This window comes from Dromaius novaehollandiae, chromosome 1 (assembly GCF_036370855.1).
Source record: "Dromaius novaehollandiae isolate bDroNov1 chromosome 1, bDroNov1.hap1, whole genome shotgun sequence".
NCBI lineage: Eukaryota > Metazoa > Chordata > Aves > Casuariiformes > Dromaiidae > Dromaius > Dromaius novaehollandiae.
The window spans coordinates 207,121,635-207,135,323 of record NC_088098.1 but is presented as its reverse complement, the minus strand read 5'-3'; the positions used below and the strand labels follow the sequence as shown (position 1 = coordinate 207,135,323).

Genomic DNA, 13,689 nt, shown 5'->3' with positions numbered 1-13,689 from the left:
AGGTGCAGGTCAGGTGCCTCCACCACAGGCAGCAGTGGGGGCCAGCTGCAATGACCTGGAGCATCCCCGGCATCCGTGTGTGGCCATCAGTCAGCCCAGGACCCTATGGGAGACGTGGTGCCTCCTGGGCCAGCAGGGAGGGATCCGGGTGCTATGTCCTGGAGCATCTCAAATGCAGCTGAGCCCTGTCCCAGACGCCCAAAAAAGGGCTCAGACCAGTCGCCACAGGAGTGGCACCCTGCATCCCAACTGGGGCATCCCGCTGGATCCTCAGTGCTGCTCCAGGTGGGTGCTGGCATCCCACAGACCTTGGGTCTGATCTGCTCCCTTGAGCTTTGGACACTCCAGGGCACCTCAGATGGCACCAGGTGCCAGAAACAAGCCTTAAATTTCTCCTGCTGCCACTTAAGCCTGTTACCTATTTTCTCTTTCCCCTGTAGGTGTGGAAGAAAGATTTTCTTCTGCTCTGCTTCTACCTTCTACACATTTAATGACCATTGCCATATATCGTCTCTATACCAGATGAATATTATGTTTGAAATTGCTTTTAACAACAGTTTAAAATGTGTCAAATTTTAGGACTAGTGTTTGAAAAACATTTTGAGGATGAAAACGCTGTGTGTATGAATACTATGAGCATTTAGTGTTGTGTTAGATCACTTGGTGCAATCAGGCATGACTCAAATGTCTTTCCTCTCTTGATGAATAACAGCAAATATAGAGTGACTTATCTAATGCGGAAGTACTATAACAGTGAGTGCACTGACTGAAAAGATTTTTTCTTCTACTAAGAAGTAAAAAAAGCCAATGTTTGGAAACGAACCCAGAGGAATTAAATTTCAGATTATATTTTAAAATTTTATTAATACTATTTTAAAAAATTAAAATTATATTTAAAATCATGTCTTCAATGTTGAGAGTGACTACCCTCTGGCCGAAACACCAAGGAAATGTTGGATTTCCCTGCTGTCGTGGTTGCCAAATCAAGGCTGAACCAGTGGATTCATCCCACCTCGTTTTAGGCACCTACCAGGCACCTGACAGTGTAGCCTTGTCAGCTTGGGTTCCCTTTGAATTCACTGCCAAAAAAAGGGTGATCTAGAGGTTATTCTGCCTGTCTGAGATCTGGATTGCCCTTTGGTGGTGTCTTTTTCCCTCTACTGAATTTAGAGGGAGCCTACGCTGAATGGGCTTTTGGTGTGGAATTAATTTGGACCTAAATGCCTTTGGGAAGAGATGCTCAGTGCAGATTAATGGTTCAGCAGGCATCAGCTCCGTGTGTCTGCAGCGCGTGGGACACACAAGCATTCGTGGCCACTTTGCGGAAGTGTCTCTGTCACTAGCAAGATGGGGAGACCCCTTTCACAGACACCCTCAAGACACCACCACTTGGGGCACACTGGGGGTCCAGCCCTGGGTCAGGTATGAAGACCTGCCCCAGGGATCGCTTGGGCTCTTGCTCAGTGAGGAGGTTTGGTTCAGGGCACAGATTAAATCTAGACCTGAGGAGAACCCCTGAACTGCACCTGCTCTGCATGGGTAGGGACCTCAGCACCGACCGTTTCGGTGTGCCAATGTGCTCTTTAACGTAGCAAGGAAAAGTCCATCCCATTCCAGTGACCAAATTCCACCCTCTACTAATGAAAGTGGTTTCAAATATCTAAATATACGATCTACATGTAGTGTAAGTACCATGTACAGTATACTAGAAACAATCGCTATTCATGTTTAATTTGATTCTAAGAACATTATTCCTAATACGGACACAAATTCAGAAATTAAGGTACTGCATATGTCCAAATCGATTTGCAAGCCATTAATTTCACAATAGTAAGAGCATACATACATACAGTAGTTAAAACGTCGCTTCCATCCACTTTTTGCACTTGTGATTAAGTTTAAGACCAGGTCCATATTTATTCTTACTGCAGACATTTGTTTCTAATCATATTTTTGAGAGAATAAGGAAAAATATTTTCCTGTTTTTCATGAAAAGGGAGGTTAGCACACATTTGTCCAGATTGGACCTTATTATTAGGACTGAAATAATCCTTTCATTTCAGTAAAGTCTGTCCTAATTTGCACTGATAAAACACATCAGAATTCTGTCCTTTCTTTGGCACTTTTCCAATGTAGTGTGGCCTGCTAATATGACATATTTGGTTCTGTAAACAGAAACAAAGCTGTTTATGAATTTTGACTGAAGTTTTCCATCTGTATAAAAAGTTTTGTTGCAGAAATGGTGAATTAGAACTTGTTCTACTGCCATATTAACAAATACCTTGCTAACAAAAGGAAAGTATGGACCAGCATCTGATAGCACGCTGACAGAGAAGACAGATCAGGATCCTAGGGCCTGGAATGGATCTTCCATCATTTGGAGCTAAAGATGGGAATTGTTAAGCAGCTGTTACAAACTGCCAGATCTTTTTCTGATGAAGTACAGCCTTTTCTTTGATATAGCCATGTCATATATAGTAAAAAAATGCTGTTTGTTGCTGACTTCAGCTTGCTTCTTCACACTTGCTGGTTGTTTGCAGGTGGACGGTTACAAAACTTCCTTCCAGGCATTCAAAAATTACAGGAAACATGGGAAAATCCTCATCCAGTACACGTCAATATGATGTTGCACTGCTTTTTATCAGTCAATCTTTGACCTAAAACTTCACAGATTACCTGTGTTGGTGCTCACCTGGCTATGTGCTTGCAGTAGACCAGGAGGTGGCACTCACGACTACTAAGGACGCCTGGACTCGCAGACGCACCAGGTTTCCGACACTGACATGCCTGTTGGCGTATGCAGTGAAGAACATAAAGCAGGAAATTCTGTGAGCCTTTGGATCTGCTCTAGTTTATCCTACTGAGTGCTAAAAAGATCGTGATTCTACAAACATTTAAAGAGTGGTGGAAAAAGAAGTGGCAGTGGATATAGATTGCATGTTAACACTGCTGAGGGCTCCAGCGCTTTAGTCTAAGCCAAGGTATTGGGATTGGTGCACAAAGTGAAAGCTTTGTGTTATTCCTGAGGTCTAAAGAGTGGCTCCTTCTGGCCTTAAAGTCTACGAAAGGGACAGCTGTCGGCTGCAGTGCCCCAAGAGGCAAGTGATCAAGCGGTGATGCCTTCCTCCTTGCACCAGTGTCTTCCTCCCTGCACCAGCCAAAGTCGCTGCACAGGGGAAACCAGTCAGGCAGCAGCAGAATATGCAATGTTTTAAGCACTAAAACATGTTTTCTAAGATGCTCAGACTAGGATATTCTCTCTTTTGGCAGAGAAAAATTACATCTTCCCTGTTAAACATAAATCTGTGTGTGTAGAATGCACAAGCATTGCTTTAAAATAAAAAAATATTTAAACTAGAAACCATAGGTGAGATGATGAAATCGTTCTGAGCGGCCAGTTCATTCCTCTTTGGTGTTTCTGCATTTATGTCTGTAACATGAGGCACCTGCTCTTACAGGTGAACTGAAGCAAAAATAGCTTGAGTTGATTTTTATTCAACATTTTAAATCACGAATAGTTCAGCTGAAGCCAGTGGGATAATTCCAGAGAGAGATCAAAGTCACACTGTGGTGTTTAAAAATGCAAATTTCTACGTGAATGTGAAACTGTTTTGTAAATGGAAATTACTTCCTCTATGATGTATTTCAAGGCATTTCTTCTTGGTGCTGTTCAAGTGGTGATAGCACATATTGTATGTGTGTGATACTGTAACATTTCAGGAGGAGAAGCAATAGCTGCAGAGCTGCTTGAGCAGGGGGCTGGACGAGATGCTCTCCAGACGCCCCTTCCAGCCCCAGCTCTTCAGCGATTCTGTGAGTTTATGATTTCCTCCTTCTAAAGAGCTGGTTAAGTGCACTAGTGAGGTATAGGCTTATCTCTTAGGGATTCAGAAAGGAGAAGATACTTCCTAAACAGTCCTTGCAGGAAATGGAGCTGCTACATACAGTCTATATACACGCTGTTACTCATCTAGAACCACTTTTTTTTTTTTCATACGAGGTGGCCCTGTGAACTACTTTGAAATTAGTCAGTCAAGCAGCTTATAAATCTTTGCCAGTCTAGTGCTTGCTTATGATATGGGGGCAATGATCATCAATAATCAACCATTTGCTCCTCTTTTATTTTTTAATAATTTTTAAAATCTTTTTTCTTCCCTCTGTGAAAGGCACCAGTCTCATTTTTTTTATGTCCAGGGCAAATCCAAGGCAGGTGTGGTTACAGGGCAGATGTGATACCTACCAGCTTCACAGAGAGTAGAAGCAGGCGTGTGATTTAATCTAATTGTCAAAAATTAGCAGCAACACACAGAAAAAGCTGTGTGTACCTTGAGTTGCTATTTGTTTTTAAGCCTCCCAAAAGTCTCTGCTGTGTTGGGACAGATGTTTTCATGCATGTCAGTTCAAGCCTGGATCAACTCTGTCGGAGGCACTACGACATTTAAATGCTATCTGAAATGCTTAGATGCTGGCCAGTGCTGTGACGATCGGGATTACTGTGGGAAGTGTGTTCGTACATAAATTAAGGCTTCCTCAGTGCTGAGCAGTAGCCACGGCTCTGATTAAAGCCTGCATACATCTGAGTAGGCTCCTTTACTCATCCTAGCTGCCGCGCTCCTTTCACCCACTGCTTACGGCTGCTTGTTGGTCGTTTCTGCTACAGGATTTCCATCTGCCATAACTGCGCAGTGGCTAATACTAGGATATCTAATGGAAAGCCTCACAAGCAGGCTGCTCCATCCACGTACCGCTTGGATGTCGCAGCGGTCCACGTGGCAGACATGGCAATGCTCTGTAGCGATGCCAGAGATATTTTTTTTCCCTGGCATTTTTTGAGAGAAGTTTGCAGAATGAGGCACTCCTCTTCGAACCCGCCGCTGGGTTTGCCCAGCGAACAACTGCCAGCGCCCGGCGGGTGAACGACCTGGCTCCGGCAAGTCGCCGGGATCCTGCGCACAGACAGCAGAGGTTGCCCCGGCCGCCTTCGGGGTCGGGCTTCCTCCAGGGGTCCTCAGCGAGGTGAGCGGGGTGATTTTTCTGAGATGAGCCTGTGGTCACCTGTGGTCACCTGTGTACTAGGCCACCTGCCAAGCACCATCGCAGCTGTGGGAGGCAAGCACCAGCTTACCAGTAACGCAAGTCAGGCACCTGGCTGTTTGACAGCCTGCTGTCAAGCTTGTGAAGAAGCACCGCAATTGAGTACAGCAACTACGGGATGCATTTGAAATACTTCTTGCTCTTCGCTCCATCATACTTTGTAGCCTGTTTTCACTGTGCTGTGGGCAATTGTGCCGGGCCTCTCTGAGTCTGTGACACTGTTTTGTTTTTTGTCTTTTTCTTGAGTGGGACCAAAATAAAGAAGGGCATCACAGAGCAGCTGAGGTTTGGAAATAGCCCTGGGGAAAAGGAGCACAGTCTGTGGCTCTCTGGAAACGGCTGGCTCCTACCAGCCTCTTAACTGGGAGCTTGGTGGTGCCCTTGCGGAGGGTGGAGGCCCACTCGGCAGGAGGGACTGGGCATTGTGGTGTGAGCATGCGCAAAACCATCGCGGCCCGAACATACGGAGACGCCTGTGTTCGTGCTGCTGGATGGGCGTTTTCCAGAGCAGTGCTGGAACGCACATGTTTCGCAGAAATAGCAGGAACAGGAGTGTCCGTGCACCACACGAGTCGAGGACCTTCTCTCTTGCCTCAGCGCTCAGGAAAGTCCAGGGTGACCTGAAGCGAGTGGGAGATGCTCTGATACCCAGTGCTCACCCCGACGTGAACAGAAGCAGCACAGCTTTCCTTTGCCAAAGTCAAGTTTTGCTTCACTTTTTTATGTTGTAGAAACTTATGATGTGTTTGTGGGTTTGCCACTTTTTTTAAATGACCTTTGCTTCCATCGTGTTGAAACAGTCTAACCACTTTGAAAGCAGTCGGTTTTGTGTGTTCGTTATCATACATATGTAAGTTTATATATATAATCTATGCTTATCGGTGGCAAGAGGCAGGGAAATTGAGGACTAGACTAGCACCACATATGGTAAAATTAAATGAAAGCTGGAAAAAAGGGTGAGAGACATGTAGTGCAGGAGATTTTAAGAGCTGTGCAACAAATCAGTGGTATGGAAAAGGCGAGGAAAGATGGGGGGGTTAGAACTGTGCTATTCTCTTTAAAATGAGCAGTGCCCTTTTCACCTAGCGCTGGGCTCCCAGCAGCACGTGCCCCTCATGAGCTGTGATGCGACTGAATCCCCTAGATGGTGTTACAGCACTGTAATTCTTCGTTAGCTCTTACTGCTCCTTTTGCGCTCTCAGCGGACTCGCTACGAATCCGGCAATCCCGTAAGCGCGACTTGCCTGCAGAGTGTTTGCACCATGTTAGTAAATGCGACCCAATTTAATCAGCTAATACTGGGATGTCTTTCCTCAATAATAGAGATGAAAATGAAATAGAATCAAATGCTTTGAAAACCTAAGTTTGCTTATTTGATAGCTGTTTCTTTCTGGATTTTGTTCGTGCGCTTAAAATTCTTTTTTTTTTTTTTTTTTAGATGAAATGAAATATCTCTGCAGGAACAGAGGCTCACTTATACTGGCGATTTGGGGCATACAGCCTGCATTCGCAGAGTATATGCTTGACTGGACAAGTTCCCCCCTCTGAAAAAGCCCTAACGCAGGAGCAGAATGCAAGTTCGGAAACCTAACTTTCACCTTAAATTGCATATTTGTGTATCTTCCCGTGTTCTGGGATGGCCCATCGTCTGTTCTTCGTGGCAACGTATCCGGGCTTTCGAACACCAGGGAGGAAAGCCTGCTGCTGGAGAAAGCCCAGCGTTGTCCTTGCCTGAGTTACGAAGGGGAAAAGGTGAGGAAAAGGGCTGCACAGCCCTGCTTCCCCAGCCCCCGTCACACGCGGGTCCCTGCCACCACCCTGCTGCTCTTGGCTTAGGCGGTTGGGGCAAGTGCTCAAAAAAATTCAGCTCCTTCTCTGGGCTGCTAGAGCGGCCGTTCTTTGGGGACTGATGCTGAATTTCCTCCTGATAGAGGTGCAAGAAATGAAGGATGGGCAGCAACTCACAGAAATGTCACTTCATATTTTCTGTCAGAGGAGATTGCTTAAGAAGGAGTATTTTCTGAGGAGGTTTTTTCTTTTAACACTTGGTTGTTTTTTTCAGTTTTTTTAACCTTTGCTAATGTCTGCCAGTTAGTGCTGGTGATCAGCCAAAGGATACCCATCACGTGGAGATAGGGGAGTGCATCCTCTGGACAGCCAGCTAACGTTGCACTTCTGCAGAAAAGCTGAACTTGCAGCTTGCCTTCCTAACTGAAAGGAGCTGGGAGGTCACTGGGATTTCATATTAAATATCCCAAAATGGGAGGTTTCTCAGAGGTGCCTAGATTTGCTCAGCAGGGTTTGCCAGTTTAAACACTTTACCACAGCCAAGAGTAATAAGTGCTTGCATCATGCACCGATTTCATCCAGCAGTATGCCAAGACCCTTCACATGCTTTTTAAATCAAAACATCACCGTGAAATTTATGAACGACAAATGAAGGCAGCTCCTCTTCCCTGCTTCTCTCTCGAGTGTTGCGTTTGCCTGAAGACTGCTCCCCTCTGAGTGAGGAAGGGTCCTAGTGCAAATCTCCAAAAAAGGACCATTCTTCTCTTCTTCAGGTTGTGAAACTGCCCCGGGCTAGCTGAGAACGGTGCACATCTTGCTCTTTCCGTCTTCCTCATGACTGCTGCAATGTTTCACTTCTCCATATGTATACAGCTGCTTTAATTTTTAGTTGTTTGGGACAGTTACTGCAGGGATACAAACCCCACCAAGTCTGCCCTAGGTACTACAGCTTGATCAGTGCCTGTCTGCCAGCTGAGCCAGTGTGTCTGCATGCATGCCCGTCGCTGGTCCTAGATGGGAGAAGAAACACCAACGCTCACATCACCTTTTCCCACAGTTTCAGGTAGCGGGTTGGACTATGCCCATAAGACTAGGCAGCTTCGCCAAATGAATGGGCAGGTGAAGGTTAAGTTATGGTGACCTGACCTGCAGTCTGAGCCTGCACTGCATGCTGCACTCAAACTTCATGCGCAATAGTAGCAGTGAATTATATATTTTAATTTAAAGCCATATCTAACTTTTTAAGTACAGACTATCTCAACTGCGACTAAAAAAAGAACTGGCCATCCCTGGTATACAATGCATTAGGTGTTCTGCAATTTGGCACCTCTGCAGTGATGTTTCAATGAGACTTGAAGAGAGAGTTTGTGTCCAATTTGAAAGTGTAGGGAGGTGAATTAGTGGCACTCAATGTCAATAAAAAGATACAAGACTTAGCTTAATATCTAGGTAGAACTACTCTGTCTTTGGCCATCTAATGTAGACAGAGGTAGGTAAACTTCCGTTTTAAATTAAGCAGCTTTCCACTCATGTATCACTTGCACTGGTATACCAGAACTGTTGAGTCAACTGAGCCCATGTTGTCAATGTAGTAGGGACATCCACAGTCTGTCTTGCATTCCGACAATGAAATATGCAATGCTAATTTTTGCAATAATTTTGGGTCTCGTACTCTCCTCCTGGGCCTCACCACCTGGACTGCACCAGCGCTAACAGATAAAATGGGCCTGGGTTCCCTTCGTCGCTGAGGGCAAACCGCAGTGCACAGCTCCTGGCCACATGGCTGGACACTTCTTTCCAAACCGGGCGATCTCAGCCTTGCTGCTTATGGGAAGAGCGCCTGGCCTGTTCAGTCCCCTGCCTCTTTCCCAGGCCTTGCCTGGAAAAGCAGCAGCTGTGCATAGTTCAAAGCTGTGCTATACAGCGTGCAAACCTTTAAACAGCTTCTAAAAGGGGTACGCTGGCCTGTGCCCGGGCCGTTTTTAGTTTGCTAGTACAGAAGCAGCTCTGCAGGTCCCGGATGCTCCAGCCGGTGAAGCACTGGTGAGAGAGGCAAGAGCCCAAGGGAATACACAGCACCGGGGGTGATGCGTCTTCGTGGCCCTGGCCCCCAACCGAGCTCAGAGCCCGCAGCTGCCTTGCGCAGGGCCAGACCCTGCTGGTCCTGATCATTTTATCTTTCTGGCAGCCTGAGACAGGAAAATGAATAAAGGAGGAGCAGAAATTAAACAGAAAAGGAAAAATACGATCTGACAGTCTGCTTTTAACAGGCTGCCAACCCAGGCCTCGCAGTGCCTCTATCTCATGTGCACTGGAGATAGTCTCCGATGAGCTATTTGACAGTGGAGCTGCTAGCACATGCCTGGATCCGGCTCCATCTCCAAGCCTGCCTCCGCCAGCCGCCGGCACTGCTTCCCTGCCTCCCTGCGGATGATAACACAGGCTCGAGTGCTCACTTTTTCCAGCTCCCAGCTCCCTGTCCCCAGGGAGCCGGTACTGGCCTTCTGCAGACATACGCCAGAGATAAGATAACCGGAGTTATCTCGAAGCGCCTTTTTATTGCATTACCGCAGCTGGCAGCCTGGCCTTGGCGCTGGAGGCAGCGCGGGACGGGCTCTTTGCTCAGCGGCTCCCGGCCCGGCCGTCCCTTCGCGCACCGCTAACTCCCGCCGGCGCTGGCAGGAGGCAGGTGGGGAGAGCGAGCACGCCTTGGTGGTGAGGCCGAAAGGGGGTTCGGTGCCCGGCTGCGCTGTCACCACTCATCCTGCTGCAAGCAGGCGACAAGGGGCTCTGCAGACTGCCCCGTGGAGTTTAAGTGGTTGTATGATACCCAGGTCTCTTTCAAAAGAAACGGCTGTGAACACGGGAGACCCACGAGAGCAGCGTCGTGCTCAGGCAGGGCTGTGGGCGGCTGTTGCTGCTCCACGCGTCGTACACTCGTTCCAGAAGCCATTTATCCTTCTCAAGGATTAGCTACCCCAGCAAGGTTTTTCCAAAAAAATAATCTGTGAGGGTTTTGAGTGTTATGCTTGATAGACAAGGTGTTGCGCTTCTTAAATTAAGCTGGAGACAAGTCCTGCCCTTGTCTTGGAGGGCGAGCGGCCAGCTGCTGTCTGCAGAGCCAGCGCCTGTCTCACCGTGTTTGCCGCACGGGTTTTGTTCACGTTACAAGTGTGCAAAAACCTGGTGGCATTCCCACGGGCAATGCAGCGGCATGTGAATCCCGACACACAGCTGGTGCATGCTGCCTTTTATTTATTTAGGCACCGGCTTGTACTGCCTTTGAAACAGATACAGCCTGACTGCTGGCCCTTAGGGAGGGCAGATGGAGAGGGAATAAAGTGTGTCTTTATGACAACGCGGAGGCTAAAAGCCTTAAAGCAGTTCGCTGTGATCCTGGGAGCAGGACGACAGCAGGGGAGGGGAGCCTGCGTTTTGCCCCACAGCCCGCACTGAGGTCTGTGCTTCCGTGGCTAGGCTGTGACTGGTGCTGTATTTGGACAGCTGGTTTAAAGCTAAATAAGATATATGTGTGCAAGGCACAGTCATGCTTCTAGTTTTTAGGGCAGGCATGAAGAGCCGGTGGAGTGAGCAGAGAAGCCCTCCCTGGCACCCGCGGGGGCTGCGGGTGGGCTGCAGCCCCGGATCACACGCCTCCGCCTCCCGGGAGCACCGGCTCCTCGTAGACACGGCTGCTGACAAAGTCTACTTCTTGCTTTTTTCCCCAGAACAGGACCAGGTAAGTGTGCTGTGTTTGCTCCCTCTCCTGCCTGGTGATGCTGCCAGCACAGCGATCCCAACCACCAGTGCTTCTGCTCCTCTGAGCCTGCCGGGGTTTGACCTAGAGTTGACTTTACTTAGCATGGTCCATTTAAGCAGATGTCTTCAACCCTGTTACGCAGATATCATTTTCCAGTTATGGCCTTGTATGAGAGAGAAGTTTGCAGAAAAACTAAGTTAGTCAGACTTTGCAAGTTCTTCCCACCTCCCACTGTTTATGTTTAAAAAAGTGAAAAGTCTTGGAGCACGGGCAGAGAGATGTGGCAGCACAGCTCTGCACCCTGACCTCCGTGCTTCGCAGAGGAGAACATGTGCCCTGTGTTCCAGCCGGGAAGCCTGCTGCAAGGATGAAGCTCCGGAGCCTGGGGGACGCGTGCCCAGCCGGGGCGCTAACACGCGCTCTGCCGAGCCGAGCTGGCACGAGCACTGCTGCTGGCACTGCCACACGGGTCTCCTGCCTGCCCGCAGAGAGCTCTGGGCAGGAGATATCCACATAAGTACAAAGTTCAACCCCTTTTTTTTAGCATGGTAGACTCTGGCCTACCCTTCATATTAGCAAAACTTCTGCTTGTCTTAAGCATTTCACTACAACTGCGGTTGATTTAAGTAAGCTGTGTCCATCTCATGCACTGATGCTTTTCACCCCAGGGGCTTGAAATGCTTCAGGTGAATAATGCACCAGAGTAATTGTTTCCTGGTAATAGACGGTATTGCAGAAACTCTCTCGTGTTAATTCTGCGGGAGCTTTAAACTCCTGACTTTGTGCTCTCAGGTGTTAACAAAAAGCTAACTTGATTAAACTTGTCGAACTTGCTGTTCTTCCTTTGCGGTAAATCTATTAGCATGCCTGGAAATTTGAACATTTCTCATTTACAAAACAACCTGTTAAAAGAGGCAGGGAAATTTATATGTGGAACGTCTCTATCTCGCAAAGCTGCACGCATGTGAGTGCTTCTGCCTGGTCTGGTGTTTCAGGCATTGCTGAGCCGTGGCAACTTCTGATCTCCCTGCCTGCAAGGTGTGTTTTGACATGATGTAAGTATGCCTCGTATTGCTAGTGGGTATTTTGTTTTGGGGTCTAGTTATAAAATAATTTGAATAACAAAGAGGAATATCTTCTAGGAACATGCGTATTCCAGGTGATTGAGCAGAAAGCAGGGAGTATTACTCTCAATACTACAGCAATATCTGCGAACTCTGGCCAGGGACACTGTCCTCCTGTGCAAGCAAAGGCCAAGTCAGAGAAAGTCTCTTCCTCAGCAAGCTGGACACTGGAAATATTTTAGCCTTTTCTTCATGGAGGCCTGGTGATCTGCCAAGTGATGTAGGAGGTTTTAGCAACGAGACCTGAATCCAATGCAGTGCCATCCATCCTTCGCTAAGATCTCAGCTGCACAGCTGCACTTCACCAATAGTACAAACCTGCTGAACTACTTGATGTTTCTTCTTCGCCTTACCTGGACTCGAAACTAGAACAGTAACGCTTGCCTCACAGAAGCTCAGTGAGCCTCAGATCTCCTCGGCAGTACTGGTGCCAGGTTTAATGAATGTGCTGCCTTTGGAACGTTTGGCAGAATTTCAGAGCAACTTCACTAATTTAAAGAAGAGGAGAACCGGGCACAGAGTTTGTGTTAAGTGTGTCCAGTCTGGAGACACCTAACAGCTGTGTGGGGTACTTATTTCACAAGGGTCTCCACATGTCCTGCCATGGCTTTGAGACTTCAGAAGTTGAAGCCAGAATGGTCTATGTGTGAGAGTTTTTCAGCTTGGGCATGTGAAGTAACTGACACTAGAGAATACTATAAAATTAATCATTTTTTTCCATTCACCAACAGATCAGATATGAATTCTGTCTCCTTTTTTGATTGGTCATTTGAGGGTGGTTTTTCTAGCCACTAAAATAAGCAGGTGCTTGGTTATTTATCTAATACATTGTACATTTTGTCCATGTATTAACAAGAAAAGTTCTGTTTTTATGTTATTGACACATCGACAGTAAATCTGACTTCCTTTACTGTTTTCTCCCTGTCCCAATCCAATATCGGGGGGGGTTTCGTTACGATCCCAAGGACGAGATTAAGATGCTAAAACCAGTCAAATATCGTACAACCTTTTAACTTTATTTTCCACGGAGTGGGGAGAAAAGGTGGGGAAAGGCGAAGGGGAGGAGAGAGAGAAAAAGAGAGAGAGAGAGGGAGAGAGAAAGGGATATCACCACCTGTGGATCCAGCGGTGTCCTGTTGGTCCTCTTCACCCTGGGTGTAAATTTTAGTGAAGCGCGTGCAGTAATTACAACTCGAGCAGGGTCCGACCCTAGGTTCCCGCTGAAAAGTTCGGAGCCAAATCAAGGCAAATTAAATAAATAAATTGTAATGACACGCATGCAGTAGTTACAGCTCGAGCTGGGTGCCTCCGAAGAGGGACCCCGAACAAAGAAATCCCTGGGCAATTATACTTTCCAATCTTAAGCTCTCCGCCCTTCACGCAGTAGTTTGGACCAATAGTAATATTTAGGTCTGGGGTCTCCTGCTCCTTATTGGGTCCCTAGGTAGGTTGTTTACTGTTGTGGTTTCTGCTGACAGATGTGTTTTCATTCTTCGGGTCTTGCCCTTATCTCTCAAAGCCTTGACAAATTATTACTTCCCCAGCAGTGACGGTAGGTGTTATTTCCCAAGGTCCAGACAAAGAGAATATGATCTGGACCCCGAGATAGCCCAGACCCCCCCCAATCAGCATTGTTTCCGCAGCGAGAGGAGGCCCTGCTCCCCAGGGTCCCGGTGCCCAAGCAGGCCTCACTTCAAAGCCTTGACATCCTTCCTCCCGGAGCGTGAAGCATGGGAATGCAAACTGCTGGTAACCCCCTTGTCTTTCCTGCCTGCACCAGCTCTGGGGCCCTTTCTCACCGAACTAGGGAGTGCGGCCTAAGGCTTCAGCAAATTTAGCTACTCATGCTAAGCAAGCTTTATAGAAGTTGTGCTAAAAAGGGCAATAATTTACAGTCCAGGTCCCAAAGTCTCTGCCCGATCG

At 47.4% G+C, this 13,689-nt stretch overlaps 1 long non-coding RNA gene across 1 annotated transcript; it reads left to right on the top strand.

The window, feature by feature from the left end:
• Positions 1-10,297: 10,297 nt before the first annotated feature.
• On the top strand, positions 10,298-12,640 carry LOC135330506 (uncharacterized). Its single transcript, XR_010392526.1, has 3 exons — positions 10,298-10,621; positions 11,638-11,697; positions 11,785-12,640. It is a non-coding gene; the product is annotated as an uncharacterized LOC135330506 (long non-coding RNA).
• Positions 12,641-13,689: the final 1,049 nt, after the last annotated feature.